Consider the following 12073-nt stretch of genomic DNA (forward strand, 5'->3'; position numbering starts at 1 on the left):
GTGAGGTGTCATGGCCCATGGGTGTCACATCTAAACCGTTTTATTATTTGAATAATTTACAGAGTGCTTTCACAGGTGTAAATTATGTAGCCTTCCTGGCCTTGAAAACAAGTTTTTGACGATGCACAGATGAGACGAAAGCCTACACACTTTTCACTCACGTAATCTGTATGTTGGACGATTTAAGAAAGACTTCCGGTCATTCACATTGACATAGTACTTTTTGCGAGTTTTTTTCATTTGACCCCACATATTGCAATCTCAATGTTTGAGATGGTAACCGGATGTTCTTCATGATTGACATCCTCTGATCTTGTACGATTTTAAACGTTTGTGTTGTTGCACAATTCTGCTGTGAAATAAATCACCCAGGCAAAAGTAAGTTTTGTCACAAAAATAACTCTGTGCAGTAAACAGTAGGGGAACCTGTAACATGTTTCAACTTTCAAATGGCATTGTATACACAAGATCGGTTTTTAGATTCGCGAAAATATAGAAATGGTTTTTGCAGCTCTATAGGAGGCTACTTCTGCTTCACTTTCTTGCCTGTTTCTGCTTGCAGACTGTTGTAGAAGTGCCCGGATGGTAATAGTGCTTCCAGCCCTACCTAGCTCCTACGGAGATGTCTCGGTACATTATAGGTGTATGGACTGGCATGGGCTGCTATCACAGGTAGGCTACATGACACAAGTCCTCGACCTGTCATCCTGGGGAACCTGGCTTTGCGGCCAGTAGGAGCTGATGCAGTCATACGTTTGGAGTGGGATCCTCTTAATGTCTAGGGTATGATATGCTTTGTGCCAACCCAACATACATAGAGAACTGCTTCAAAGGGCGTATGGGGTGGCAACACCCACCAGCCACATCAAGCAACAAGATTTACTTCATCCAGCTGTAAGCAACTGAATTTGGTGTTAGAGAGGATGCCCATCGTGTAAAAATACACTCCAAATTTTATGGTACATCACAGTATCAGCATAACGTGAACACGGGGCCAGAAACCTTGGAGTTGCTGGAATGCTGGTGTCTTGAACAGTAGTAGCGGAAAAGGGCCTTCCAATGCTTCATTAAATGTTGGAACAATGAGAGGAACATCCAGTGAAGTAGTAGAGAAAGTCTCCAGTTGAGGAATTGATATCTGCTTTCTTCAAGAAACTCAATGGAAAGATGGTTTTGTGCAAATGATACAAGGGAAAGACACGACGTAGGCCTACAAGTTTTTCTGGTCAGGAAACTGCCAAGGCACAGCGAGTGTGGGTTTTCTGCTTGCAGAGAAGTGGGTTGAGAAGGTCTTTGGCATTTAACGTTTTTCTAACAAAATTATTCAACTTCCATATCCTGTAGTGTATACTCGAGTACAGTTCAAGATTTTCGGAAGTGATTCTCACCTCAAAACGTAGATGTCAACCTGTACACGGGTAAGATTTTTTTATCCAACTTGGTTCTTTCACTTGACTTCTTACTGCTCGCTTTTGGAAAGTTGGATAAGTCACATGCTAAATTTCTTGTTTTGATAAGCAGAAATACCTCGATTTTTATGCATCTGATAGCAAAACAATCCTCTCTGTTGAATCATAATTGAACTAGCCTACTCCGCTTTCGAATTTGGCATATGCAATTGCCGAAGTTATTATGCAAAATGGTGAACAGTGTGAGCAAAAAAAGTGCCACGCAAGTTTCTCACGCATGTTGATTACCGAAACCAGTACGCAAATCAACGCTTGTTTGGATTGATTCAATGCCTACAAACGCTGAAAAAGCATATCCAGTGGGGCGACGCGAAAACTATAATTCGTGATGTGAGCGTCCGACATCATCAAAACAGCTGAGAAAATGCTGTCCTAAATGAAAGATCATTGATTTCAAAGAAAACTAGACCAGCAAAATCTGCCATAAAGATTCTCCATGAAGTGACCAAAGCCATTTATGGTGCTGACTGCTGGACTGATCACCGCCTAATAGTCTCCAACCTATCGCTTCACTTCACGCCCAAGAGAAGACCGTAGGGCCAAACAGTCACAAAACGGCTCAATATCAATCGGCTGAAGTCCCCTGACACTGTGAAGGGAGTTCCAATGTGCCCTGAGAAATAATCTCTCAATTACAACCAGTAGTGATAACAGCATTGAAAGTCAATAGACCACTTTATGAGACACATTACAGGCCTTGAAAGAACTTTTTTTTCCGGCGGCCAAACATGTCCGACTGAAGCAAGCTGTTCGGCGGCCAAGCACATGGTGGCCATCGGAACTTCGACACGCATCAACATACAGTCTTCGAAATTAGCACATTTTTACTTCGGCAGAAGCGAAAAATATACCAGAGTAGTCTATCACGACCGCACTGTTTGATTTGTTGTGATGTAATAATGCCAAAAGTAGCGATAAAGCGAGCTACAAGATACGCACGTGGCACGCTGTTGCAGTAATTCACGTTAAATATAACTCAGTGCGGGGAAAGTATATAAGTTAATTTTGGGTTGATTCAACGTTCGAGTCAGCACAAATCTATTTAATTTTTCCGGTCGGTTATATTGCGTAACAACAATGCCCAATAAGAAAGTTACGTTTGATTTACATTAATTCGACATCTAGCAACGTTGAATTATCATAAAATAACGTCAATTGCTCAACCAGGTACCGGTAACAAATTAATAGCTCCCTGCGAGAAGATTGCCTCGATTTACCTATACACTAACATAATTTCGGCACAATTGGGATACTGCGAACAACACAAGTCTGTTTGATAAAGAACTAGCTGTCGGAATCATCAGATGCTGTATCGGAGCGCGAGGTTGTCGCGTCATCACTGGAATCAGACACATCAAGAGGCTCATCGCTTGGCTGTAAATCTATACCGTCTTTGCCGTTCGCAATGAAGCGTCCACGTTTTGCGGCTTTTGATACCACTCCACAGGCCTTTCTTTTTGAAGAGATCCATCAGGGCGTTGACTAAGGAATAAATCTATGGCTGTGCCATAACGACTGGGAGGAATGTCTAACCCTAACGTTACAAGCGCTCGTGTGGCCTCGGCATTTTTATTGCCGACGCTAATGCGCCATTTGCCGATGCTAATTTCGAAGACTGAATATATCGCATCAATAAAGTGTATTGTGGTTTCACTTGCATCCTGCTTATCGTCAGACATCAGCTGCTTGATCACTCAATAATGTTAACAATTCAAGCATAGACAGGGTGTATTGTGATTTATCGGGTGCTTTAACTCTTTTCTAATCCTTTGTGTTTATAAGTGGCAAAGTACTTTATTTACAAGGCCGCTTGTGTAAAATTTTCTCGAAACTTCATGGCGGACAAATGCGGCCGACGGAAGGGCGAGACCCGGCGGACAAAATGTCGGTTTTTGTAGGTTAATCGTGGCCATGGCCGTGATGGCCGCTTTCAGTTTCGAGGCCTGCATTACACTCCGCCACATCTGAGATACTAGGCCCTGCTGTTAGAAACCATCAGGACTGGTTCGATGAGAACGACGCAAAGATCATGAAAATGCTGGAAGCCAAGCGAATTTGATTCAGAGATCACCAGCTCAACCCTTTTCAAGAAAACTGCTTATACAAATTTACGCAGAAAAATGCAAGCCAAGCTGTGAAACATGCAAGACTCTTGGCTTAGTGCTAAAGCTGATGAGATCCAAAGCTGTGCAGATAAGCACGACAATGCCTTAAAAACTGTGTATGGTCCGTCCACTTCTAAACCACGCCCTTTTTTAACATCGATAGATCAACTCTACTCACTACCATTAGCCAAATTTTAAAAAGGTGTGCTGAACACTTTCGTGGCGTCCTCAACCGGTCGCAGAGATAAATTATGAAGCCATTGATCGTCTCCATCAGGTAACCATCAATCGTAAACTTGACGCTCTGGTGATGAAGTTGAGAAAGCCATCGACCTTCTATCCTTGGGAAAAGCCCCTGCACCTGATTCTATACCAGCAGAGATCAAGAAATCAGGCGGCCAAGCCCTTGTTGACAGTCTCACTGACTCATTCCAGTTAATGTGGGTTACAGGTGTACTTCCCTAGAACTTCAAAGATGCATCTATAGTGCACTTTTGAAAATGCAAGGGAAATCCCCAATTGTGTGACAACCATCAAAGAATCTCCCTTGTGTGAATTGCTGGAAAAATTCTGGCTCATGTTCTACTAAACCGCCTCTTGAACCATCTCGAGCAAGGCCTTCTTCCTGAAAGCCAGTGCGGATTTCGCCAGGGTTGAGGAACTGTAGATATCATCATTGCAGCCAGACAGCTTCAAGAAAAATGCATTGACAAATCTTTTGATATAGTGAGCAGGGAAGGATTGTAGAAGATCATGCACAAATACGGATGCCCAAATACATACATCTCCATTGTAAGACAATTTCATGATGGAATGATGGCCTACGTTGTTGATGACAATGAATTATCTGAAGCCTTCCCAGTCACAAACGACGTTAAACACTAAACAGGGCTGTGTCTTGGCACCTAGCCTACTTTGTTAAGCATGACGTTTTCAGCAATGCTAACAGATGCTTTCAGAGACGAAGACTGCAATGGTATTCCAAATTCGCTATCGTTGTGATGGAAAACTATTTACCGAGACGCTTCAAAGCAATCACCAAAGTAACCGAAACTGTCATTCAGGAACTTCTGTATGAGGATAAATCTGCCCTGAATGCCTGCTCCAAAAACGAAATTCAACAACAAATGAATAAGTTCTCCTCTGCTTACGATAATTTTGGACTAACAATCAGCAATAAAAAACACAGAGGCTATGTATCAACCCGCCCCGGGAAATCTTATAACGAACCATTCACTGTAAATGACCAGAAACTACATGCCTGTCAAATCTTCAAGTATCTCGAGAGTACTCTTTTTAACACAGCCACCATTGACTTGAAAATCAACAGCAGAATTGCCAAAGCATCGATCGCCTTCCGTAGGTTGAAGTCTAATATGTGGGAGAGGTGGGGAATCAGGCTGTCCACAAAGCTAAAAATATACAAAGCTGTTATTATGACTACCTTTGTGTATGCATGTGAGGCCTCAACTCTTAAAAGGAGGCACGAAAGGCAGGTGAACCACTTCCACCTTTCCTGCCTGTGAAAACTTTTTAAGATTCGATGGCAGGACAAAGTTCCAGACACCAAAGTTTTCAGTAAAGCGAACATGCCCAGCACTTTTACCATCATAAAAAAGGCACAAATTAGATGGGCAGGCCACGTCCACCAAATGCCGAATCATTGCATTCCTAAATAACTGCTCTACGGAGAACTGACTAATGGCAAACGCCATGTGGGTGGTCAAAGAAAATGTTTTAAAGACACTTTAAAAGCTTCCATATAAAAGAATTTGCTACCGACGTAGATTCGTGGGAAGACTTAGCCGCAGAGCGACCAACATGGTGCAGTCTTATTTATAAAGACGCAAAATCAGCTGAGAAACATTGTACGCTATCTGCTGTCAAAAAACGAGAACACTGCAAGGCCCGAGCCTTAAACAAGAACCCTAGCAAACAATCCTTCCCATGTCCATCCTGCAGCAGAAGCTCCACCGCACAGATAGGCCTCATCAGTCATCTCCGTAGTCCGTACTCATGTACAGTTAGTTGTACAGTGTACACTGACCATAGCCTACATAAAGCTTGATTCAGTCTCATTGGCCATCTTCTGAACTGAAAGGCGAACATCACTTCTGCATTCCACCACCGTTCACCAAGTTTCTTTTTGTATATTTGTTTGTTATGATAGATGTAGCTTGCTGCTGAGCTGAGTCGGAGTCTGCCTCGCTTTCTAACCTAGTCTTGTTCTGAAACCCCTGTTCCATATCTAGAAAGCTAAAACCTCAATTGCTAATGTAACAGGGATCAGTTGTCAGTAGATGTAACAGAAAATATATTTCGCACTTACTAGTGCATTGTCAGTTCTGATAAAGGGCAGTTAAAGCCTACAAGTAATGTTTTAAATAACAATACAGTGACGCAATAATGTCAAAACATGAGCGTAAATATTAAAAAACATAAGCGTAAATATTGAAAAAATGCTTAATGAAACTTAACCAAGCCGGCAGTAAAGTAAAGTACTTATCAAATACATAAACGAGAATTGATGAAAGAGCGGTGAGCAAAGCCTGCAAATGTCGTGGCAAATTACAGCTAAGAAAATAAATTATATGCGAAACACGGCAGTCAAAGGGCAGTGATAAACAAACTAAGCACAGCGATAAAAAATTAAATGTAGCATCATGGCAAACACAAAATGTTGCGTTGTGGAAAAAAGAGTAGGCAAAGACGGCAGTGAATAATAAGGCAGTAAAATATTGAAAAAATACCAAAAATGTAGTGGAGCGTCAAAAAATTAAACTTGTGGCAGAATTAATTTTTGGATATTTATTTTGGCATGTATCCTATGTATCCATTTATCTTCACAAGCATCTAGATTATCAATATTGGGTTGTTCAACAAATGTGACATTGTAGCATTGGGAAAGTTGTGGTTCAGTTCTTAGATCATGAAATACAGTAAAATGTTTTAATAACGCAGCCCTGTCATTATTAGAAGAAAAATCGAAAGTGTTCCAAGTTGCACGATGGCCTGACCAGCAAACCGAAAATTTATTAACAGTTTGTCCAACATTGTTCATGGCAAAGTAAACATGTTGCTACATAAATCCCATTAATTGCTGCAATTGAGTTCCTGTTTTAACCTGAAAAGTCTTTGTGGAGTGCTCAAAGTTGTTGTATGTGAAACCATTGACAAACGATGATGACCATGGTTACCACACAACACATAGCGACCACAAGGGGCAGAATAACCTCTTTGTAGAACAGAAGATTGGATTTTTTTTGATAGATCTTTGTAGTTTGTAAGTTAATTTCCAATGGTTTTTGGCCTTGTGTGTGTGATCATGACCTCAGGTTTAAGTTCTTTTTGAAAATGAGTGAAAAAGAAAAAGAACTTAAACCTGATGTCATCGTCACATACACGAGGCCAAAAACAATTGGAAATTATCTTACAAACTACAAAGATCTATCAAAAAAAATTCAATCTTCTGTTCTACAAAGAGGTTATTCTGCCCCTTGTGGTCGCTGTGCGTTGTGTGGTAACCATGGTCATCATCGCTTGTCAATAGTTTCACATACAATGACTTTGAGCACTCCACAAAAACTTTTTAGGTTAAAACAGGAACTCAATTGCAGCAATTAATCGGATTTATGTAACATCATGTTTCCTTTGTCATGAACAATATGTTGGACAAACTGTTAACAAATTTTCGGTTTGCTGGTCAGGCCATCGTGCAACTTGGAACACTTTCGATTTTTCTTCTAATAATGACAAGGCTGCGTTATTAAAACATTTTGCTGTATTTCATGATCTAAGAACTAAACCACAACTTTCCCAATGCTACAATGTCACATTTGTTGAACAACCCAATATTGATAATCTAGATCAGGGGTGACGAACCTTTTTGCGCTCGCGGGCCACCTTGTCAATTACACATGAGTTAACGGGCCACACAACTTTTTAATTGTAACCTACTATGAAATCTTTTAGAAGCGACTCAAGATATTATTCATGAAAAGTAACAAACGGCAGATGAAAGTAATAAAACCCACACAGTTGAAATTATCTTACGCAGAATCGAAAAATACAATAGTAAAAATTAAAAACAAATCAACTTGAGCAAAAAGGATAGAGCAACAACAGTAGCCTACTTGCACTGATAAGTGATAATGAAGACAGTATTAATTTTCGAAGCGTTTGCTTTCATATGAGTACGATTTCTTCTTTTTTAGCTTTATCCTTTTTGCTCAAGTTAACTAAATGTTTCCACCATTAGTCCACTATGCTCTGAAACAACAAATCAATTAATGAAATTTCTTTTTCAAACAACAAACAATAGCCCATAGTCCGGGGGCAGAGATGATTGACCTTGCATTTTTGTATTAAGTTTGTTTTACTGTTGATTTTGGTAGCCAAGGGTCTCTATTTTCAGAAACTGCTTGATGACATGTTGTCGCCTTTGAGCAATTTGAGAAATTCAAGATGGCGTATAAGATGGCCGCCATCACCTAGAAATGACCATAACTCCCTACCCATTCACATTAGGGAGGTGATTTTTGTCTCTATACCTAGGTTTTAGGGGTCAAGCTATCCATTAGAACTAAATATTACGTTAATATCGTATTACATAATAGTAATTTCCAAGATGGCGTCCAAGATGGCCGCCATTACCTAGAAATGACCATAACTCCCTACCCATTCACATTAGGAAGGTGATTTGTGTCTCTATACCTAGGTTTTAGGGGTCAAGCTATCCATTAGAACTAAGTATTGCGTTAATATCGTGTTACATAATGGTAATTTCCAAGATGACGTCCAAGATGGCCGCCATTACCTAGAAATGACCATAACTCCCTACCCATTCACATTAGGAAGGTGATTTTTGTCTACCTAGGTTGGAGGGGTCAAGCTATTCATTGGAACTAAGTATTATGTTAATATTGTATTACACAATAGTAATTTACACAAGAGATTTGCCATGTGATGATAATGCAGCAACAGTACAAAGACGTCGGTGTCATCGGCAACAACAGTGATTTTGCTTTCCTCATTTTGCGTGGCACAACTCAAGACCTGTTGGACATTGATGTTATCTGTTTCTTCGTGTGAAGTTGACAGATCTGCCCGTGAGATGACAACTCCACCTTCGCTGATTTCGATTGGCACCGGATCTGCTCCTGTTGCCACAAACTTATGATGCTATGAGTTGTCCTCATGAAACTTCTTATCCTGGATAAAATCATCAACTATCAGTTACATCAGTTGCTTCTTGTTTTTGAAAGAGGTTAGTAGAATCTTCTGCGCTGAAAGTTTACTGTTGACTTGCAACTGATGAGCCCTACTGACACCAGTTGCCCTAGATCCTCTGGTAATACTCGTCATGCTGTAATCATAATATCTGTCAAATATCAGATACACGTCCTCGACCTGTAACCTTTTTCCTATGGCATATATAAAGTTTGATATACAGTATAGTCTTTCACAGACCAATCAATCAATAGGCCAAGGAACTACCCAAAGTATTGCTGAGCCATCGAGTACACTAACATTTGCACCACCAGCAACTTTATCAGACACCTCAACTTGGAGAATTTTCTTCAAAGTAGGTTTATATTTCACAAATCGCAATCCTCATATCTCCAGTATCATCAAACATGGACGTTGAAACTGGCGCAAGTTCATGACCAAGCACATCCTTAATGTCAATGTCCCACCCAATAACCTGTAAGCCAATCACCCTTGTGCAAATCAAATTGGTATCAAATACTTTCACAGCTCCGACCTTCACATGCTTCCTTACATGATTCATAGTAACAACCTTTTTCATGATGGTTTCATAAATTCCCTGCGGTAACCGACTTTCAAAAACTGTCATTTGTTCAGTCCCGATTGTGACACTGACAGTATTGTGGACATTTACTTTACTTGAACCGATCTGGCCGCTAACTACATTGACTAACCCAGGGTTGCCATCGACATGGACCCAAAAATAAGGACAACAAAAAAATTAGATTAGCATTTAAAAAACGTTTTTGGACATGCTTTGTATTTATACGAGCCGTCTCATATCACAATCCATACTTTTCGCCAGAAACAATCTGCTCCAGCAACTCCTTATTATTAGAAATTTCTTCATGGATCTCACGGCAGCTCAGGTATAGGTTTATCTTTACTTGTAGCTGGGATTTGACTGTCATTTCACTACGTCTGTTCCTTTTCTTGGTCCACTGCGCCGAAACAAGAAAGAACACTCTTTCCACAAACGCATTGCTGACGGAAGGGAGAAAATGATGCTAACCAGCATGTAGAGCAGCAGAAAAAAGTTGTTTCCGGTAAAGATCTTCATCCATTTAACCTCAGGTTCATCCTTGCTGACCACATCATCTGGAATCTTCTTGAGCAGAGCGTTAACAGCCGAGACCTCATCGAATAGCTCATCTTTCATTGCCATTAGTGGATCCACTTGCTTCGCCAACCCCTTGACTTCCTCGTACTCGATTGCTTGATCTTTCAGCAGGGTCCAGTTGATGTGCGTTGGATGCTTCTCAAATCGATACCACTTGTTGATATATTCCAAAGTAATGGTGTAGAAGCTCGCTTTGAAAACCTTAGCATGCTCTTCATCGACTGTTCTTAGTAGTTCGTCTGTAGTTGCTCCGAAAATCATCTCTGCCAGTTCTGGAAACAATGCAGTTGACTTTTGCAGAAGTAACAGTGGTTTATTGAAGAGCAAGAGAGAACTGTGGAGGAATGATACGATGATCAGTGACTCTTCTGATTTACAGAAATCCTCCAATATGCTTGGTGGACGTTTCAGCGAAAGAAAATGCGCTTTGAGTGGTTCCCAGAGATCGATCATTCGATTGAGTACAGCATCAAGTGTGGTCTATCGAGTTGGTGTGTGTGTTGGTAGTCAAGTAGTTGCTGTCAAGCTCCTCACAGAAATGCTTGCGCCTCATCGTTCTACTAGTTTGGCTTTTGAAGTGGCTACCAATCTTCAGTACGATTGCTTCTATGTCAAGTGTGAGCCGCTTTGATTCTTCTTTGCTGCATTATGCAAAACATGAGCAGGGCAGCCGACTGGGATCAGATGCAATGTTTGCTTTTTGAGACGAGAGTAGACGTTGTTCTTTCCACTATGCTGTGATCCTCCAAAACTCTCCGGTGCATTATAAGCACAAAAGGATGACAGCTGTTTCATGTCTAGGCCATTCTCTTGAATCGTGATCTGTGCTGAGGTCTCACCTGGCGTCGATCGCAGGTCAAGAAGATGCACTCGCACTCCAACTTTGGCGTTGAAGAATCTGATGACTAGAGGAAACTAATTACTAATTAGACTAATTTTAGAATATTATGAAACACCGGATGCCAGAGGAAAACGATCGAAGTTCTGTAATTGTTGAAAATAAGACAAAATAAGGACGCAAGTCGAAAATAAGGACATTTCTTAGAAATAAGGACATTTAAGTTTTCTAAGACCTGGCCTTTCAAAATAAGGACAAATCTTAGAAATAAGGACGGTATGGCAACCCTGACTATACCACTGGGGTGTGCCGCTAAATCTAAAGGATTAATGCAAGTGTCGAGTTTTTGTCTGATTCCATCTCGGTATTTCTTGTCTTTAGCAATCCTGGCTTTTGCCTCTTCTTTGTTTGTTTTTACCACCTCACTCTGAGTGTCATCCAGATCAGATTCCAATCTGCTGCATGCATGCAAACTAAGGGCCCATACTTTCAGCGTTTCTGGCTTAAAGCGTGACGCCAACTATCGCCCCAGGAGCATGCCCATACTGCATGAAGGTCGTCTCAATCATCATATCGCTCCAGATGCCATTCCATAAGCCAGCAGAATGGTGCATAACATGCTCACCCATCATAAAGTGTGACAACACCTCGTGGTAGCCGTTCCATCTCACGAAGGTAGCACAACCTATATCTTGCATAGTTCATATGCCCTGCAGCAAAGAAGTATGGTAGCATTGGCTTGTAGTTTGCCAAATGATGGGCCAGTCACTTTTGCGCTCAGTCCGTACGAAAAGCATGGTGAGCAGGACAGGTTTAATCAAGACATCGACCCAAAGTTTGGTAGTTTGACTCTTGGTGGCTTCGGTTTCGAAAATTTGAGGTCACCACTGCAATATGTACATAATGGTTTATCTTGAATGATTCCGCAAAGTGCCTCTTCAGCTACCATTCGCAATGCTCTTACGTTCTGGGGAAACTTTTTCCTTGCGAGCATTTTCAACACACCGCCAAACACAGAGGACATTATATCTGACAGACCGGTATCAGCCATCAGTGACCCGATAGATCCAATGAAGCTCATTAGAGAGTGCATCCCTCCCTCCAGTAGAATAACAGTTGAAACCCTGTCTGGATAAGTCCACTGAACTTTTAGAGCGACATTGTACAGTAAGGCGATGTGAAAATCAAAAAATTTAAAAAAATCAAAAATCGAATTATCACACAGGGTGACTATTGCTATGTAGAGTATTTCTGTAAAATTTCACGCAAAAAT

General features: G+C 41.0%; 1 protein-coding gene across 1 annotated transcript in view; it reads left to right on the forward strand.

The window, feature by feature from the left end:
- The window catches only part of LOC145774371 (uncharacterized), a 187203-nt gene that overhangs the window by 85168 nt on the left and 89962 nt on the right, over positions 1-12073 (forward strand). The window lies entirely within an intron of this gene.

The sequence above is a fragment of the Aplidium turbinatum genome, chromosome 7, assembly GCF_918807975.1.
Source record: "Aplidium turbinatum chromosome 7, kaAplTurb1.1, whole genome shotgun sequence".
NCBI classification, from domain to species: domain Eukaryota; kingdom Metazoa; phylum Chordata; class Ascidiacea; order Aplousobranchia; family Polyclinidae; genus Aplidium; species Aplidium turbinatum.